General features: G+C 44.4%; 1 protein-coding gene and 1 non-coding gene across 3 annotated transcripts in view; one reads left to right on the forward strand and one right to left on the reverse strand.

The window, feature by feature from the left end:
* The window catches only part of PDZRN3 (PDZ domain containing ring finger 3), a 344,632-nt gene that overhangs the window by 188,456 nt on the left and 137,287 nt on the right, over nucleotides 1-18,889 (forward strand). The gene's annotated exons all lie outside the window — the stretch shown is intronic.
* On the reverse strand, nucleotides 3,633-3,796 carry LOC141103944 (U1 spliceosomal RNA). Its single transcript, XR_012235398.1, has one exon. It is a non-coding gene; the product is annotated as a U1 spliceosomal RNA (small nuclear RNA).

Here is an 18,889-nt window from a genome sequence, read left to right on the forward strand (position 1 = left end):
CTAGATCCAGGTAGAGGTACCAGAGACCTGCACTGTAGAGAAAAAAAAAGACAGCTCAGGAGGAGAAGCTGTACTAACGATCCAATGTTAGTACATCAATCTCCCCTGCTGTTCTATTGTGTTCTGAAAGGGAGACAGCACCCCGCCAGAACACTCAGGTCAACGCTCTCAGCCATTGGCTGAGAGCACTGATCGGCAGCCAATCAGCAGACATCGCTATGAGGGCACTTGTGCAGACTCGCTTCCGAAAGTGCGGCTCATCCGCACCCCTTACTCCCTGGTCACTGGCTAAAGACTCCCACTGCTGTCTCTGAGCCAATGAAGAGGGTGAGAGCCTCGAGAGTCTCTGCTCTTGTGCACATCGCTGGATGGAGATCAGACTCAGAAAAGTATTTAGGGAGGGTCTGGGGGGGGGAGCTGCATGCATAATGTTTTTTACCTTAATTCATACAATACATTTATTTGTAAAATACCTTCTGTCATTAAAAAGGGAGAATATGGAGGCTACCATTGCTGACCTCTTTGAAAATGCTAGTCACCTGGCTGGAGGTCAACACTTTTTTAAGTGCCCAGATATGCTTACATATCAAATTTTTGTCTTGTTAAACATACAAAACATGTTTTTCGGAGTGCCACTGTTTGCAGACAATCTTATCGCAGGCTGACTTATCACAGGTCGTACAATCAATCTCCATCTCAAATGAGCACATTAATCACACGGCTGACTGTTGCTGGGAATTAGCAAAGGTCAGAGATGACAGGAAACAGGCCTGGCAGAGAGCACACCCATCTCCTGAAACACATTAAAATATATACCTGTCAATTCATCATACTTAGGCTGGACATTTTGGTACCTGAACCATTCATTACAATATCTTATCAGACGTGCGGATTCCTTCTGTTTTAGGAGGTTCCTTTTTTGTTATGGTTTGCAGTCAGGCTAAAAAGGTAGTAACTGCAGCCATTATTATTTTTTAATTCCTCTAACGTGCTGCAGCTAGGCTTAAAATGCCCTGCACACTGGAGAGCCAGGCCACTGATCAACACAGAGCACAGCATTCAGACACGCCCAATGCACTGTGCTCCAATCAATGACCCTCATACTCCCTGTTGATTGGAGCACTGGCAAAGGGGGGTGTCGGGCCGCTGGAGGCCTGGACCATTATGGTCTGTGTTAAGCAGTGGTCTGGCATTCCATCGAGCTGCCAGTATTGAGTATCATAACCCTTGCTAAAAAAAGACGAAATACAATACTGTAATGGTTCCAAAACTGGAATACATGAATTATGATGGAACACTGTGGGGAGTGGTGTGGGTGGAAGTTCCTTTGGCATCCAGTTGCAGAAAGCTGCCAGACCATGCCAACCTCGTTGGACCAGAAATGATGTTCGGCTGATGTTCTGATGTTCTGTTTGGCAACGTTTCGAGGCCTTCACCTCTTTGCCAAGCCCTTGTGGCCGAGCAGTGCAGACAAGAGGCGGAACATGACTTCCGGTCCATTGCACCTTCAGTTGGGTATTTACTGAGCTCAATACTGGATTACTGGAGGGCTTTTTGGTTTCTTAAAGGCCAGGTTCACACTGGAATCAGCTGCGGATCGCACAGGAGTGCTGTGCACCCGTTCCCCGTTTCAGGGACGAATCAGGGCCGAATCTATGCCTGAATTCGGCCCTGAAACGGAGCCAAAGATGCACAGCGTTTCTGTGCAGTGCGCTCTGCAGCCACAACGGAGATATGTGAACCGGCTCCATAGGGAGCCAGTCACATTTTCCTGCTATTGGATGCGGGAAAGCCGCATCTAATTTGCATAGGTGTGAACCCGGTCTAAACCACCAGGGATAAATGTAATATAAATGTATTGCCAATAGCAATATGATTTACATTTTTGTCCCAAAGGGCATATTAAAGTTTTGGCACCAAGGATGGGATTATGTTACTACTTATTGCACAATGTCCACACCTCCTATCCTGTTCATGGACAATAACATGTGCCTTTCCATGTCGATTGGTTAAAGTGGACCTACACCTAATAAAACAACTTTTTTCCCCCATGGCTCACCCTTTCTCCAATTTAAAGTTCCTTTAAAAAAAATAGGTTTCTGAACTTTTTGGTGCCCCAGTAAAAGATCTAGGGTAGAATAATGTAACGCCCCATGTCACACATCCCAGGAGGGAGTTTTACTGACGAGCGAAAGTACACTACGTGATCCTGTGCCAGTATAGATGTGCCACAGCACTTTGGCAGAGACCCGAAGTAAGGCGTATTGCGCACGCACAGAGGTTTTTCTCACATATGCCAGAGATATCAAAGTCGCAGATACCAGCATTTTGTGCCCTTACATAGGAAGACTCTACGTGTGTGCAGATGTGTCACAAGTCTCTGCTGGTCTTGAAGACCTGGCAGAAGCCTTAGGCACGTCTATGCATGTGTAGGACATTCAAAGATGGCAAAATAGGTGAAGAGTAGTGGGGTGAAATTAATGATGACTGAAGTTTAAGGTGTTGGTGCTATCTGTATATTCATGACATTCATAAGGACTGAAGAAGTGGCTTGGAGAAGCTACAAAACATCTTCAACATTGCAGAACAAGTCCAGTTGAATGGGACTGACTACTACTAGAAGTCTTGAAGTCTCCTCTTAGAGCTGTTCTTTGGAAAATGGTGGCTCTGAAAGTAGTAGTAGTATTTGCAAATAAAGTATACCAGAGAATGTCATAACTTCAAACTGATTGATCACAAGTTCCTTCCGAAGTGACAGATCTCTAAGTACTGATATGCGATGGTAAGCCTGGCCTTGGTGGCCATCTTGGTTCTGATTGCCGGAATAAATCTTTAATAGCTTTCCAGATTGGTTCTGATTGCCGGGATGAATATTTAATACCGTTTCAGATTGAAGTGTTGTAAAACGCTCAGAACATTTCTCTGGTAAGGCTTTAGCAGAGAGGACCAGGTGTTTCCTGTCTGTGTAGAGGAGCGGCTGGCTCGGCTCACGGACGTTTAGCAGAGCCATCATGATGCAGTTTTAATAAGCTCAGAGGAACGATTTAAATACATCCTTGTACCTTCCATACACAAATGTTCAAAGGTAAAGCCGCACATTTGTTAGCAGTAAATTTCCAAGTTCCATATTTCACTTTAATGACTTTTGTCTCCATTTTAAGGCCAAGACGACCCAATATTTGCTAGTGATGCAACTTTGCTGAAGCACCAATGAGATCACATGACCAATTCATTCCTTATGTGTTTATTTAGTTGTTACAGTTCCACTGGTAATGTGCATTACCTTACATTGCATACACTAAAACTCACAAGTGCTTGTACTTCCAAAAACATGTACAAGTCCTTTGGTAATTAATATATTTAAAACGGTAGTAAACCACAAAAAAGAAAACCAAAAAATCTGCTCCCTGCAAGTTAAGAGCAACATGTGCTAGTGTGCATCGCATACTAGCACATTATGAAAGACTTACCTGAAAATTAAGACCTCCAGCAGTGCTCTGTCACCGCTGACACAGCTACCATCTTCAACCAGTTCATGGTTCACAGGCTGCGGCCATTTGAATGGCTGAGCCACGATGATGTTGTGCAGGTGTCACGGCTGCGGCACGGCTCTTTCTTCTCTTTTTTTTAATCAGAGGAAAGCGCGAACGCAGTCCTCCGCTACAACAAATTATGCAGTCGAGTTTCCTGCATTTGAGGAAATCACAAGGGTCAGCACAGCCGGAGTGCAATGGCCGAGCTTCACCCTGGGAGAACCACCTACGTGATCATGGTATCTCCCCTGCCAGGTAAGTATAGCACAACTCTTTCAATGTCCATCGAGAGGGCAGTGTGCATGCGCCAGTGACATCACCGGTGCTGCTAAAGTAAATCTCCTAAATAGTGCATGTTTAGGAGATATTTACTGTACCTACAGGTAAGCCTTATTGTAGGCTTATTGTATTGTACTACCACTTTATGTAACTTACATTGAATATAGTTGCAGTTTCTGGTCTTGAGAAACACTGGTGATGTAGCCAGGACCTCGCAGGTGCACCCTGGGAAGGTTACGTCACCAGTGCCTTCCAGAGAGATCTTGTCCTTGCTGCAATACACTGCAAGATTCCAAGAGGCTTTTTTTTTCAGCAGATAAGTCTGTATTACGGCGCATGCGTGAGATGAAAGGTAAACATCGTTAGTGGGCTGGCATAGAAGACCAAAGAAGAAGCAATCCGATGATATCTTTTTTTTAAAAAGGCAACACAGGTTTCTGACCTGCGGGGTGACAGAGCATTGAGATGCTGAGCAAGAAGGAGGAAAGCAAATATTACTAACTTTCCTCCTTTTAATAAATAGTATACAATAATTCAATCAGGTTTATTAAGGAGGGGTTCCGCTTTGGGCTGCCAACACACCATAACAGATGAAAAAGAACGTGCATGCCCCCTTTTCACAGTATGTTTGGTCAAGTGGCGCTTCAGTGCGCTGTGCTCTACTGTACAATGCATTGGGGTGCCATTCACAGTGCAACATAAAACATATAGAACATATACAACATATAGAACATATACAACATATAGAACATATAGAACATACAACATATAGAACATATACAACATATAGAACATATACAACATATACAACATATACAACATATACAACATATACAACATATAGAACATACAACATATAGAACATATACAACATACAACATATACAACATATAGAACATATACAAGATATAGAACATATAGAACATATACAACATATAGAACATATACAACATATAGAACATATAGAACATATACAACATATAGTGCAACAACATATAGAGCAGTAGTGTTACCTCTACACAAAAATGTAAATGAGCACTGAAACTATAGAAAATGAGCTGTGTATATAAATCTTATTACTTTTGAGAAACCATTACAAATGTGTTTTTGTGCAATTCTTGAATTTTTCACCTTAGCTGCCTGTAACACGACACAATTACATTGCTTTGCTGAAAAAAAAGGACTCTCCTCGCTGCCTGATAACTCCTTACACTTTTTGTGATTTTTGGCAAGCGGGCTGAAGTTTTTTAATCTCATACGGTTGGTTGGCGTTTAATTCATCTTCCAGTCTGACACAGACGTTCGGTTTAAATATTTTAAAAGAAATGTTGTGTCAGCAAGAACATATTGAAGGCTTTTGTCAGGCTGCCATCTGGTGGCCATGTAGTGTAATCAGCGGAAAACGCAAACTGAAGGCATAGCACTAGATAATGGTGAGATTGCAGTTGTCATTTTCCAGGTTTGAAGATAAAGATTTTTATTACCTAACACAGAGCTGTGTGGTGAAAATAACGGGCATTAAAGGGCAGTTTTGGTGCAGTCATAAAATATGCCAGGAGGATGCCTCTCACTGCACGCTGCCAAACCGTATGGGAACAAATTTTCAGTGCTATCAGTCTTAAGCCCCATAAACACCATTAGATTTTCTGCAGATTTTTGTCTTCAGATTTACCAAAACCATGTAGTGCAAGGGCCTGCCTGATTGCCTACAAATCAAAACTCTTATGCCGCGTACACACGATGGGAATTTCGGCCAGCAAAAGACCGATGAGAGCTTTTCGGCGGAAAATGCGACCGTGTGTATGCTTCATCGGTCTTTTGCTGGACGAATTCCAGCCAGCAAAAGATTGGGAGCATGTTCTTAATTTTTCGGTCATAAAAAGTTCCTATCCGAAAATGCGTTCATCTGTGGCAATTCTGACGCGCAAAATTCCTACGCATGCTCAGAAACAATTCGACGCATGCTTGGAAGCATTGAACTCCATTTTCTCGGCTCGTCGTAGTGTTGTACGTCACCGAGTTCTTGACAGTCGAAAGTTCAGCCAACTTTTGCATGACCGTGTGTATGCAAGGCAAGCTTGAGCGGAATCCCTGAAGTCTGATCGTGTGTACACGGCACTAAGGTTTGATCTCATATTATATGGTTTTGGTAAATCTGAAGACAAAAATCTGCAGAAAATCTTATAGTGTGTATGGGGCCTTAGGCTGGGCTCATATTTGTGCATTGCAATGCACAAAAAATGCACAGCCCTTTTGCAGGTGACAGGGCTTTTGCATGCACCAAAACACATTATAAGCAAGTAACATGCGGTTTGGTGCAGCACGGTTTTTAAAAAGGGTCATACACTTGTTTTAGGTGTGTAGGGCAGCCCATTAAAATTATTGGGTTAATGCGCCACATGAAGTTACGCAAAAACACATTGCATCTGCATGAGAGTGAACGGAGCCTAAGGCCATTTTCTCACAGACAGCAGACTTTACCCCCCCATCTGTAAAGCGATCTGCAGCCACCTGTGCTTTAAAGTGGAGCTTTACCCATAATAGTTTGATGACAATTAATGTTCTTTAACAAAAGAGCACACTGTACATTCCACATTAATAATTATTCTACCAAAATTAGTGTGTGATGTAAATTGCCTCCAGCATTGCTCCTGTTTCTTCTTCCTGGAGGCCGCCATTTTGTCGAAGCCCAAAGCAGTCACTTCCTTGAAAACTCTCCCCCTCTCCTTTGTCTCAAAAACTATGGGGTAGATTTACTAAAACTGGAGCACTCAGAATCTGGTGCAGCTGTGCATGGTAGCCAATCAGCTTCGAACTTTAGCTTGTTCAATTAAGCTTTGGCAATAAAACTTGGAAGCTGATTGGTTTCTAGGCCGAGTTGCACCAGATTTTACACTCTCCAGTTTTGGTAAATAACCCCCTATATGTCACTTTCTTTAATTAAAAGAGAAAAAACAACTATCTTTATATGGCCAACCTTATTTCTGCATTGCCTTCTATAATTTGCCCTGTAGAAATAGACATCCACCATTTTAATTTTTTTTTACAATACGACAGTGGGGAGAAGTTTGTAATGTAACACAGCACCTTTACAGGTGCAGATACACTTATTTTGTCAGTGACCCCCCCCCCCCCCCCCATGCCACCCCTGACAATGTGTATAATATTAAAAAAATAGCTGTGAAGCAATCTTCATTGCTGACAGGTAGTCGTCAAAATCTGTAAAAGTGCCCCCTGATTCGCTCCTATGGAGAGTTATCACAGAGTAAAGCTGGCCATACATGCATAGAAAATCTTTCGGAAAAAAAATTAGTTTTTGATAAACATCTGTCGAATGACTGTTTGTTAACGCCATCATTGTATCTAATTGTTTTGCACTTATTATCGATCGTTAATGACATAAATAGTAAATTTTTTGTCGATCCATGATCAATGCACATGCGCGATACGTTTTTTTCAAACCATTTACGATCAATTTCCCTACTAATGTTTAGGAAATCATTCGATTACACAACAAAATTCTGATATGACGGATCTTTCTTTTGGCATAAAACTTTGCATTTCGAGAATCAAAATGTTCCCACTAACATTCCTTAAGTTGAATGATGGGGCTTATCGAACGCTTTTTTAAATGATTTTCTATCCATGTATGGCCAACTTAAGACCAGAGATCTCACTGGATCTGAAACAGGAGAGTAGAACACTGATACAAGACGCTGGGGGTTATAAAACAGGTGTGACTCCTCAAGGTGTAGGAAAAAACCCTTGCAAGAAATAGGCAGTTCTTATCACTGCCAGTAGATGTCAGTCTTGTTCCTTTATTGAATGCTATCTTGCGTCATGCAGAATTTAACAGTTACTGCAGAATAATCCATCTGTTTTGTTACAAATGAGCAAGTATTTGCCATTCATTAAACTTAGAATATTTTTTATCCAGTGCTGTTTTATGAGAAATTAAATATCACTAGAACCTTTAGAAATCACAGTTATCACCAGTTAGTTTTATCAGCTCGTTTGCTCTCTCTTAAATCTGAAATATAACTTTTGGTTTGGCTGAAGCCTTAAAGGAAATGTGTTATACGAGAAATGGAAAGCATGTCTGTGCTGACCTCTCCTTCTGAAAATGCTAATTGCCTGGCTTTTATAAAGACCCAGAGGGGGTGATTTACCAAAGCCATCAGTAGAGGCGCACAGCAAGGTGCAACGCATGTTTCCATATTTACGAAATGGTGCGCCGGTAACAGAGCGCAAATCCCCTATTTACTATAGCGATCTTGGCCCACGGAAGATCGTGAAAAAGAGCTCGTAATTGCGAAATGCTTGTAAACAGCGTTGCTCACAATCCGAGGTTCCACTGTATACTGCTGATGAGAAAAGGTATTTAGCAGTTTATATTTACTAAAATAATTACATTTCCATGTTCTGTGTACTGTGGGAGACCAGATATAGGGAATGCAGAGTCCTGGGTTTAGTAACACTTTAAGTATTTCAATACCGGGCACTTACACCCCCTTCCTGCCCAGGCCAATTTTCAGCTTTCAGAGATGTCGCTGTTTAAATGACAATTGCGCAGTCATGCTACACTGTAGCATTTTGTTCCCACAAATAGAGCTTTCTTTTGATGGTATTTGATCAACTCTGCGTTTTTTATTTTTTGCTAAACAAATAAAAAAAGACCTAAAATTTTGAAAAAAAAGTTTTTTCTTTTGTTTCTTTTATAAAATTTTGTAAATAAGTAAGTTTTCTCCTTCACTGACAGGCAATTAAGGCAGCACCGATGAGGTGGCACCAATGAGGTGGCACTGATGGGCACTGATATGCAGCAATGATGGGCATTGATAGGTGGCACTGATGGGCACTCATGGGTGGCACTGGTGAGCAATGATGGGCACTGATAGGTGACACTGATGGGCACTGACAGGTTGCACTGATGGGTACTTATGGGTGGCACTGATAGGTGGCACTGCTGCGCACTGATAGGTGGCACTGCTGGGCACTGATACGTGGCACTAATGGGCATTGATAGATGGCATTGATAGGCATCACTGATGGCACTGGCAGGCATTGGGGATGGGCACTGTTTGGCAGCTGCCTGGGCACTGATTGACATTTCCCTGGTGGTCTAAGGTGGCATACCTGGTGGTCCAGTGTGGTGGCATCCCTGGTGGTCCTGGGTGGGCATCCGAAGGGGGGCTGTGCTGATAAGCAATCAGCACAGACCCCCCCTGTCAGGAGAGCAGCCGATCGGCTCTCCACTTCTCCCGTCTATCAGACTTGAGTGAGGAAAAGTCGATCAACGGCTCTTCCTGTTTACATCACGGTCAGCCGTGATTGGACACAGCTGATCATGTGGTAAAGAGCCTCTGTGGGAGGCTCTTTACCGAGATCGGTGTAGAGGTGTGTCAGACTGACACACCGCACCACTGATTGCCGAGATGCACGCCCCCCACGGGCGCGCGAGAGCAGTCGTTCTGGAGGGCCGTCATATGACGTCCACCCAGAACGAGAGCCGCGCCGCCCAGCCGTCATTTGACAGCCGGCGTGCAGGAAGCGGTTAATGCCGTTCTGGCTTATTGTATTTATATGTAGAAGCTCCTATTAATATTTTCCCGAGCTCCTCAAGCGCAATCAGGGAATGACACAATCCTATCAACACTGGCGTTTATTGCGGAGGCCGGCCCCGGTGAAATGCGGCCCGGTCATTTGCATAATGCAGAGCAGACTGTGCAGCGCCTGTCAGATGCCGCTGATAATCTCATTATGGCCCGGGCCGGGAACATAGGTACCAATTTACCTGGTGTTACAAATTCATTATACATCAAATGTCTGCTCGATGGGAAGGAATAATCCTATTCTTCACCCTCCACTGCGCCTCTTTACACAATAATTTCATTCCTCTAATTAGAAGACGTCGTATGGAGGGGATCGGGTCGGTTTAGCAGAATAAGCAATGTTTATTTTTTCCCCTGGCCTGGAGTGAAAGAAAGAGCAGAAGATTCCTCTTATGAATAGGAAAATATCATTTATCTTCCAGCCTGTGCACCTCGTGTTTAATCAGAAATGCATACTGTCGTGTTTCTCATTTAAAGCTGAACTCCAGACAAACAGCTAAAAACACAAATGAAATACATTACACTATATTACCAGAAGTATTGGGACACCTGCCTTTACACGCACATGAAATTTCATGGCATCCCAGTCTTAGTCCGTAGGGTTCAATATTGAGTTGGTCCACCCTTTGCAGCTATAACAGCTTCAACTCTTCTGGGAAGGCTATCCACAAGGTTTAGGAGTGTCTATGGGAATGTTTGACCATTCTTCCAGAATCGCATTTGTGAGGTCAGGCACTGGTGTGGACGAGAAGGCCTGGCTCACAGTTTATGCTCTAATTCATTCCAAAGGTGTTCTATCGGGTTGAGGTCAGGACTCTGTGCAGGCCAGTCAAGTTCCTCCACCCCAAACTCACTCATCCATGTCTTTATGGACCTTGCTTTGTGCACTGGTCCAAATCATTTGGTGGAGGGGGGATTATGATGTGGGGTTTTTCAGTGGTTGGGCTTGGTCCCTTAGTTCCAGTGAAAGGAACTTTTAAGGCGTCAGCATAGCAAGGCATTTTAAACAATTTCATGCCCCCAACTTTGTGGGAACAGTTTGGGGATGGCCCCTTCCTGTTCCAACATGACTGCGCACCAGTGCACAAAGCAAGGTCCATAAAGACATGGATGAGCAAGTTTGGGGTGGAGGAACTTGACTGGCCTGCACAGAGTCCTGACCTCAACCCGATAGAACACCTTTGTGATGAATTACTGTGGAGACTGCGAGCCAGGCCTTCTCGTCCACATCAGTGCCTGACCTCACAAATGCGTTTCTGGAAGAATGGTTAAACATTCCCTTAGATACACTCCTAAACCTTGTGGACAGCCTTCCCAGAAGAGTTGAAGCTGTTATAGCTGTAAAGGGTGGGCCAACTCAATATTGAACCCTACAGACTAAGACTGGGATGCCATTAAAGTTCATGTAAAGGCAGGCGTCCCAATACTTTTGGTAATATAGTGTATATGGGTGCTGTTTTACCTGCCTAAGGATTTGTATTTTTGTTTATCCAGTCCTGAGATTTACACAGCTCTGCCACATGGTACAGCTCTGAGGCAGAGCAGCAGACCTAATTTTTCTCCTCTGCGGTTAAAGAGGAGCTCCAGGCTCTCCCCCCAAAAACATAAAGTCACCAGCTACTATAGCTGCTGACTTTTAATATAAGGACACTTACCTGTCCAGGGATCCAGTGATGTCCTCACCAGAGCGGATTCTTCAATCGGCTTCAGGTGCAGGCATTGGCTTAGTTAGTAAGGGAAACACTCAGTGAAGCCGTGCGGCTTCACAGCAGGCTTCCCACTGCACATGCGTGAGTTGCGGTGCGATTTGGGAATGGTCTCGTAGTCTTCTGGGATCTGTGATATATCCCAGAAGGCTGTATGGAAATGGAGGGGGGCCAAAGTTCCGGCTCAGATCACCACAGCACATCTGACCGGTAGTGAGAGCGGGTACCTGTCAGAACTAGGTACCTGCTCCCCCCCCCCAAAAAAAAGTGTCAAATGTGGTAATGGAGGGGGGAGGATGCAAACAAGCAGAACTTCCCCTTTTCGGTGATGTTCCGCTTTGAGTTATACTTATCTCCCCCTCCCAAATTGTGACTGGACAGTGAAAGGAGAAGCAGTAGAATGATTAGATCATCTCTCTGTCACTTTGCTCTCTCCCTCCTATCAGCACTGCAGCACAACCGATTGACTCCTTGCGCTGCTTCTTGAGCCCTGCTGTACAAGGACTGCAAGAGGCTGATACCAGGTCAAATTCAGGTATGAACTCTGCTTTTATTTACAATAAAAACAATAAGGCTTGGTTTACCTATTTGCGCATGACATGTGAACCAAACAGGCTTTCTATGGAGCTAGTTCACATATGTCCGGGCCGGCTGCAGTCAGTTTTTAAAAAGAGTCCTGTATGTTTTTCATTCCAGTTCAGGTGCAAATTCAAGTAAACATTTTCACCTAAATCGCACCTGAACCGGTGAACAAAACAGCAACGGACTGCTTTTAAAAATCGCAATTAAACCGCGGCCGGACATACAGTATGTGAACTGAGCCTCAGTAATCTGCATTATATCTTGTATGCCTGCCTGGCGTTCTGATTACTTAAGATACTTGCACATGGTAATGGTGTATGACTTCTTCTTCTTCTTCTTCTTTAAAGTAAACCCTCCTATTGTTTTCAGCCAAGGAAGCTGCCATCTTGGCTTCTGTTTGATCTGCAACTTCCATGCTGCACATGTGATCAGTTTTTCTCCAGGCATCAGATGATTTGACAGTTTGGTTGAGGGCACAACCAATGGGACAGTTACATTCCTGGCATGTGTCGGAAATGTATCTGTTTTTTTGAAACTCTTAAATCTATGGGTTTACTTCCACTTTATAGCAGAGTTCCAGCCGGTAGAAAAAAAAAAATTAAAAGTCAGCAACTACAAATACTGTAGCTGCTGACTTTGAATGTAAGCACACTTACCTGTTCAGGAATTCCCTGATGTCGGCACCCCTAGCTGATTCCTCAATCGGCTTTGGATGCAGGCGCCGGCATCTTCACTAAAGCCGCGTACACACAAGTGGACTTTTCGACCGGACTGGTCCGACGGACAATTCAACCGTGTATGGGCTTCATCGGACCTGCAGCGGACTTTTTCGGTCGAAAATTTGACGAACTTTAGATTTGGAACATGCTTCAAATCTTTCCGCTCGTCTGTGTGCTAGTCCGACGGACATAAACCCACGCTAGGGCATCTATTGGCTACTGGCTATCAACTTCCTTATTTTAGTCCGGGAGCAGGCAATTTTCATAGATCACTGCGATTGCAGTGCGGGGATCTTACCCGAAAGTGGGAGCGGGTACCTGGTTTTGACAGGTATCCGCTCCCTCCCCCCCCCAAAAAGTGCCAAATGTGGAGGGATCGAACAAGCGGAGCTTCCCCTTTAAGGTGGAGCTCCACTTTAAGCAGTTGCCAGGTTCACTATAAAGCTGCCCATAGACGGAGCAACAGCCAGTATTGATGGGCAATCCCTCCCGCGGAGCTATTGTGTTCTCCCATGGTGGGAGGGGGAGCTGACCCCCCGCCAGGAGAACACAGTGATTATTGCTAGCGGCCGCTAGCAATAATCGCATGTAAAATCCAACAGGCTGGTTGTACCCAAGTTGATCGATCGGTCGGGTACATTCCTCCTGCCCATACATGGTTTGACTCTATGGCCGGCTTAACAGTACCAAGAGTACCAGAAAGAAAAGAGCAAAGCCCCGGGGCTGGTAGATTGTGCGTTGTGTTGCAGTGTGCCACCTCTGATTCTAATCTTTCTCCTGAGCGTGGTTGGAGACCGGAGCGTATCTTTTACTGCGGTGTTTTGCTTCAGTCCCCTGTGCAGTTTTACTGCAAAATGCTCTCAATATAAAGAGACTGTTTTCCTCATCTCCACAAAATGTCAGACCATTTAATTCCACCGATAACTTTTAATACTTTTTCTGGCCATAAAATTGGATCATAAAAGTTTATTTTTGTTCTAGTATAATAGCAGGGAGAATATAAAACCATCCCTTAATATATATGCAGTGCATGATGCCTTTATTGGTGCTTTCCATCACAACCAAATGAGTTGACAGCAGTCATAGGAAGATGATATGTTATATGAGAGCTTGTGTCTCCATAATAAAGGTGTCCACTAAGGGTGGAAGAGAGGACCTGTCATGTAGTAATTAGGGTTACACTAATTAGAAATTGGTAACACAAACGTGCCATTCATGCTGCGTATGATGGAAAAACTGCATAAGCCGAGGGAACCTTTAGGGCCCTTTCACACGGGCGGTCCGATCAAGTCCGCCTGTCAGTTTTTCAGATAGACCCGATCGGACCCTCCATTCACTCCTATGGAGCGGCGGATGTCAGCGGACACATATCTGTTCACATCCGCCGTTATCCGATCTGATCCTGTCCGCAAAATCCAGATGGATGGTGGTCCTATTTTCCATCCATCTGACGGATCGGACATAATTGGATGAAAATGGATAGGCGGTCCATTTTCATCTGGTCTCCCCATAAAGGAGAGCAGGACTGGGTCAGTCTCCGCTCTGTTCAGTAAGGGGAGACGGACCTGTCATGCGCCTGCTCAGCGGAGATCAGCAAGTCCAGCAAACAGAGGCGTCCGTGTGAAAGGGGCCTTAGTGAAAAACCCTCATAGGGATCAGTAGATCTGGAGATGTGCAAATCTTGACTTTTTCTGTAAAAGTTCCTGCTTAATTTATGCATTTAAAGACTTTTCTAAGCCTATAGATGTTAAAAAAAAATTCCAGGTATGTATATTTTATATATAGTTACATTGGTCCAGTTTGGACTGTATATACCAGGGATATGCAAATAGCGGACCTCCAGCTGTTGCAAAACTACAAGTCCCATCATGCCTCTGCCTCTGGGTGTCATACTTGTGGCTGTCAGAATCTTGCTATGCCTCATGGGACTTGTAGTTCTGCAACAGCTGGAGGTCCGCTAATTGCATATCCCTGGTATATACCATATCTGGCTGATGCCCCTGGATGCTGGAAATCACTGAAATAGACACTGCTTCTCCAGAGATCTCCACTTGCTTTGGGGTCCCATGCCAATCGGCCGGCCTGATTCACTCTGAACATAAGAGGTCAGCCGCTCAGCACAGGGGGTGCCATTCAAAGAATGCTTTGAATTTTCAGAATAAATGCATAAAAGCGTTTTCTGATTGTAGGAGGTGCAGAGCATGACATCACCGCCCCCACCATAGTGGAGTCAGATCGGCAAACGTTTTGGACCGCTGATGGAAATTTTTTTATGAACAAATTCCTAACAATTTGTGTGGTTTTCGTTTGGGAAATTCCATTCTAACCAAGTCTGAATGTTAAAAGCAAGCGAAAATTTTAAAGTACAACATTCATTGAGTCTCTATTGGTAGTATTGATCGTGGACATTCTTTCCAAGACCAATCTCCCAGTGTATGACCAGCTTAAGGGTCCACTTGCACCAGTGCATTATGTTGCACTTTACGTGCATTGCATTAAGAAGCCTGTTCGTTTTAAATTGACTATAATGCACCAGAGATGCCACACTCCACACTTTTCCTAACACACTGCATTGCACAGATCGTTCACATTTTGTACACTGTGGTGTGTTACAATGCACACGCTGTTTGTTGTCCAATGCCCCGTACACACGATCGGACATTCCGACAACAAAATCCATGGATTTTTTTCAACGGATGTTGGCTCAAACTTGTCTTGCATACACACGGTCACACAAATGTTGACGGAAATTCCGAACGTCAAAAAAGCGGTGACGTACAACACGTACGACGAGCCGAGAAAAAGGAAGTTCAATAGCCAGTGCGGCTCTTCTGCTTGATTCCGAGCATGCGTGGAACTTTGTGTGTCAGAAATGTGTACACATGATCGGAATTTACGACAACGGATTTTGTTGTCGGAAAATTTTGTGTGGGGAAAATTCCGATGGAAAATGTCCGATGGAGCATACACACGGTCGGAATTTCCGACAACAAGCTCAGATCAAACATTTTCCATCGTTGTAATGCTGTAAATCAATGGTGACACAATGCACCATACTACACTAAACACAATGCTGTGCATTTGCTGTAATGCACAGTTAAATACGCGTTTTGCAGTGTGTTAACCCATCGCACAGGTGTGAATGGGTCCCTATTATTATTATTATTATTATTATAATACAGGTTTTATAAAGCACCAACAGTTTGCGCAGCGTTTAACAAAATAAAAGCAGACATTACAGTTACATCACAATTTGGTACAAGAGGAATCAGAGGACCCTGCTCATTAGAGCTTAAAATCTAAAAGGAAGGGTCAATTGAGATGAGCTGATGGAAGAAGTAAAAACGGTGTTAGATAAGCTTCTTTAAAGAGAAGGGTTTTTAGGGATCGTCTAAAGATGGATAGATTAGAAGACAGTCTGACAAATTGGGGTAGGGAGTTCCAAAGGATGGGAGAAGCTCTGGAGAAATCCTGGAGGCGAGCATGGAAGGAGGTGACAAGGGAGCTAGAGAGTAGGAGGTCTTGGGAGGACCAAAGAGAGCGGCTTGGTTGGTATTTTGGGACTAGGTTAGTGATGTAGCTGGGGCAGAGTTATGGAAAGCTGAACTCCAAGAATTCTGCTCCTTTGTAAAAAATGAAGCCACACTCTACTTTAACATGTACAAAGAAAGGCACTCCCAAGTGCAGTAAGCCAGCGTTTTTAGTAGAACATAAGGGTAAAAACACTTACAACATGTATAAGTAAACAGACTCATCAGTGCATTGTGAAGTGATGTCAGAAAGGGGGGATTGATGCATTTCGGAGCATGCTCAGAAGCTCCTTCTTAAAAACCTCTGAAAGGTGTCACCACCCCCTTTCTGACATCACTTCCAGGACTTGCGGTTCATGGTGGTTCCAGAAGTGCAGCGGCCATCCCGCTTCCACTGACCCTTTGTTCCTGCAGCTGCTGGTCAGCACAGAGACAGGGAACACCATCCGAGGAGCGCTTAAATCATTGGGGAGCCTGTTTACTTCTACAGCTTGTGTTTTAACCATTATGTTCCAATAAAAATGCTGGCTTTCTGCACTTAGGAGCACCTTTCTTTGTACATGTCTTCATCCAGAGCCTGCTTCCCTTCTAAAAGTCCTACTTGAGTGCCCCACCAGCTTTTTACCTTGGATGACCCCAATTGATACAAGCCTCATGAGGACCCTTCCAGCAGAAGCGCTCCTATCTACTATATATCCTACCTCCGAGTTTAGTCCAGCGAGGTGCATGACACCTCTTAAGCTTAGCTCTATTGTTTATATCTGACCACTTTATAGTACTCCCGGAAGACAGCTATCGCTTTAGTTCCGGGAGAGTGACACTGATCCTGCTGAGCTCTGCATCTTGAACAGTAGAGTTGCTGCAGCTGCTATGCCTGCCCCTCCCCTCTTCCTGCCCAATCACAGAAGCCTTGATATTATGTGAACACATGCACAAAATACAAAAACTTCTGTGAATGGGCAGCGGCGGGGAGGGGTGAGCATAGCTGCCCTGTGTGCCTTTCTCCTCACCCTTGACAGAGCAATAAACCTGTCCAGATATAAATAATAAAGATAAGTCCAGGAGATGTCATGCAGCTCCTTGGACTTAACTCATAGTGTGCCTTCACTTTTTTACAAAATGGCTCAATTCCTGGAATTCAGCTTTAAAGTGAGGGAAAATCCAACATTTTGAGATAGCACTGCAAAAGGGAAAATCGTAGGTTGTGATTGGGGATGCGCTAAGGTTCCGGCCAAACTCAGTTCCACCTGAACCCACGGTAAACTGTCACACGAGAGAAAGCCACCATCTCAATCAGCTGCGGAATTCCCTGCCCCTTAGTTGTGATTTGTGTTGTGTCTTTGGGACAGGAAGTAAAGAAAAGTCACACAAACAGGACATGCAGACTGGGGTTTCAACCCTTCGCTACTCTTAGCCGGAAAAAAAAGTTTTGGCTTTACTTTATGAGGTTTTCTTTGATATATGTACATGTGAAAGAAACGTTCATTTTGACTGATTCCTGCTGTAAAACATTGTTTCCATGTAAAGATATCATTATTTTATGTACATGGCGGATGGCTGGCCTTTGTGCTTTCCTCCTGATTACAGGGTGGTGGTGCGATGTTGGTCTATTGAGTGAGGTGGACCCACATCCCAAAATTCAGGGAGAATGGAAATTTTGTTCCTCTTATGGGACTTTAAAGGGGACACCTGCTCATAAGTAATAGAGTAAAATAAGGAGTATAATAAGTATAGGTTTGATTGCAAAAGTTTAGGTATTTATTGGGGTGAGGGTACGGGTAATTTAGTGGTACAACAGATGAGTGGGCATAAGGTACAGGATACAAGTTACAAACATGAAGACATGGCAATACAACATGCAGAGGATCCACAATCATAGGACTCCAGGTGTGTGTGGGACACACACACAGAGAGTACCCTACGCGTTTCAAGATAAACTCTTCCTCAGGAGTGTCTGATAGGGATCAGCAAGCACAGAGGTGTGTCATATAATGTTGCTTGGAAGGCATGTATTACTGCATGTGTATCCAAAGAAGCACTCAAAAGGACGGGAGGGGGGTTTTGTAGGGGGGGATAAAAAGACACACCACTGGACTTCAGTAGGCCGCTCGCCCCCAGTCCACGTCCGGCCCGTGACACCCAGAGAGAGCTCCCCAGCAAAGGGCGCCACAAAAGCCACCATGAAGAAGAGTAATCTTAAGTATGCTCCAATCTGGAGAAGGCCGGGAAAAGGCCAATGCAGTCAGAGGACTGCGGGTCTCCGAAAGGAGGGGGTTTTATTCCCTTATGGTCCGGCCCGGTAAGCCAGTGCGGTAAACCTGTGTGATGCTCCAGACTGTGTGCATCCAGTCCCTGTGAGGGTTAAGATGTCCCAGGGGGGTAGCGGCAGTAATACCAGTCTGGGGGCAATGGAGGGGGGTGTTCCAACAGGGGGTCTGGGCCAGGGAGTTCAACCTGGTGGGTGAAGCAGCGGCGTGCAGCGATGTAGGGTGGAAGGCCTGTGCTTTCCTCCTACACAGAAGAGTGAAGGATCTGGCCCACTTGCAGTCAGTGGAGGTCAGAAGATGTCCTCTCATGGCAAGCGAAGTCTAAAGTCCAAAGCATCTCTTGCTATCACCCGTAGTTTATGGGCACCCTGAGCTTTGCATGAGGATCTTTCCCAATTGTGGCTCTTCTTCTTTAATCTGGAATTGACTTGTGGAGTACATATACATCTTAGTCATTAAGCCGTCACGGTAGGAGCCAATATGTCAGCGTGTCGCAGGCGGTGTATTGATTTTGCTCTACGCCTTAGCAGTGCATGAAGTCTTCTAATGAAGGAGTTAGCAGGTTGGGTGATATACAGGGATGGATCAGAGCAAGTGACACGCAGCCCGTTAACTCAATTTTATTTTTATTGCTTGTTTTGGATCAATGTTTTGTAAAGAT

The sequence above is a fragment of the Aquarana catesbeiana genome, linkage group LG07, assembly GCF_042186555.1.
Source record: "Aquarana catesbeiana isolate 2022-GZ linkage group LG07, ASM4218655v1, whole genome shotgun sequence".
Lineage (NCBI taxonomy): Eukaryota > Metazoa > Chordata > Amphibia > Anura > Ranidae > Aquarana > Aquarana catesbeiana.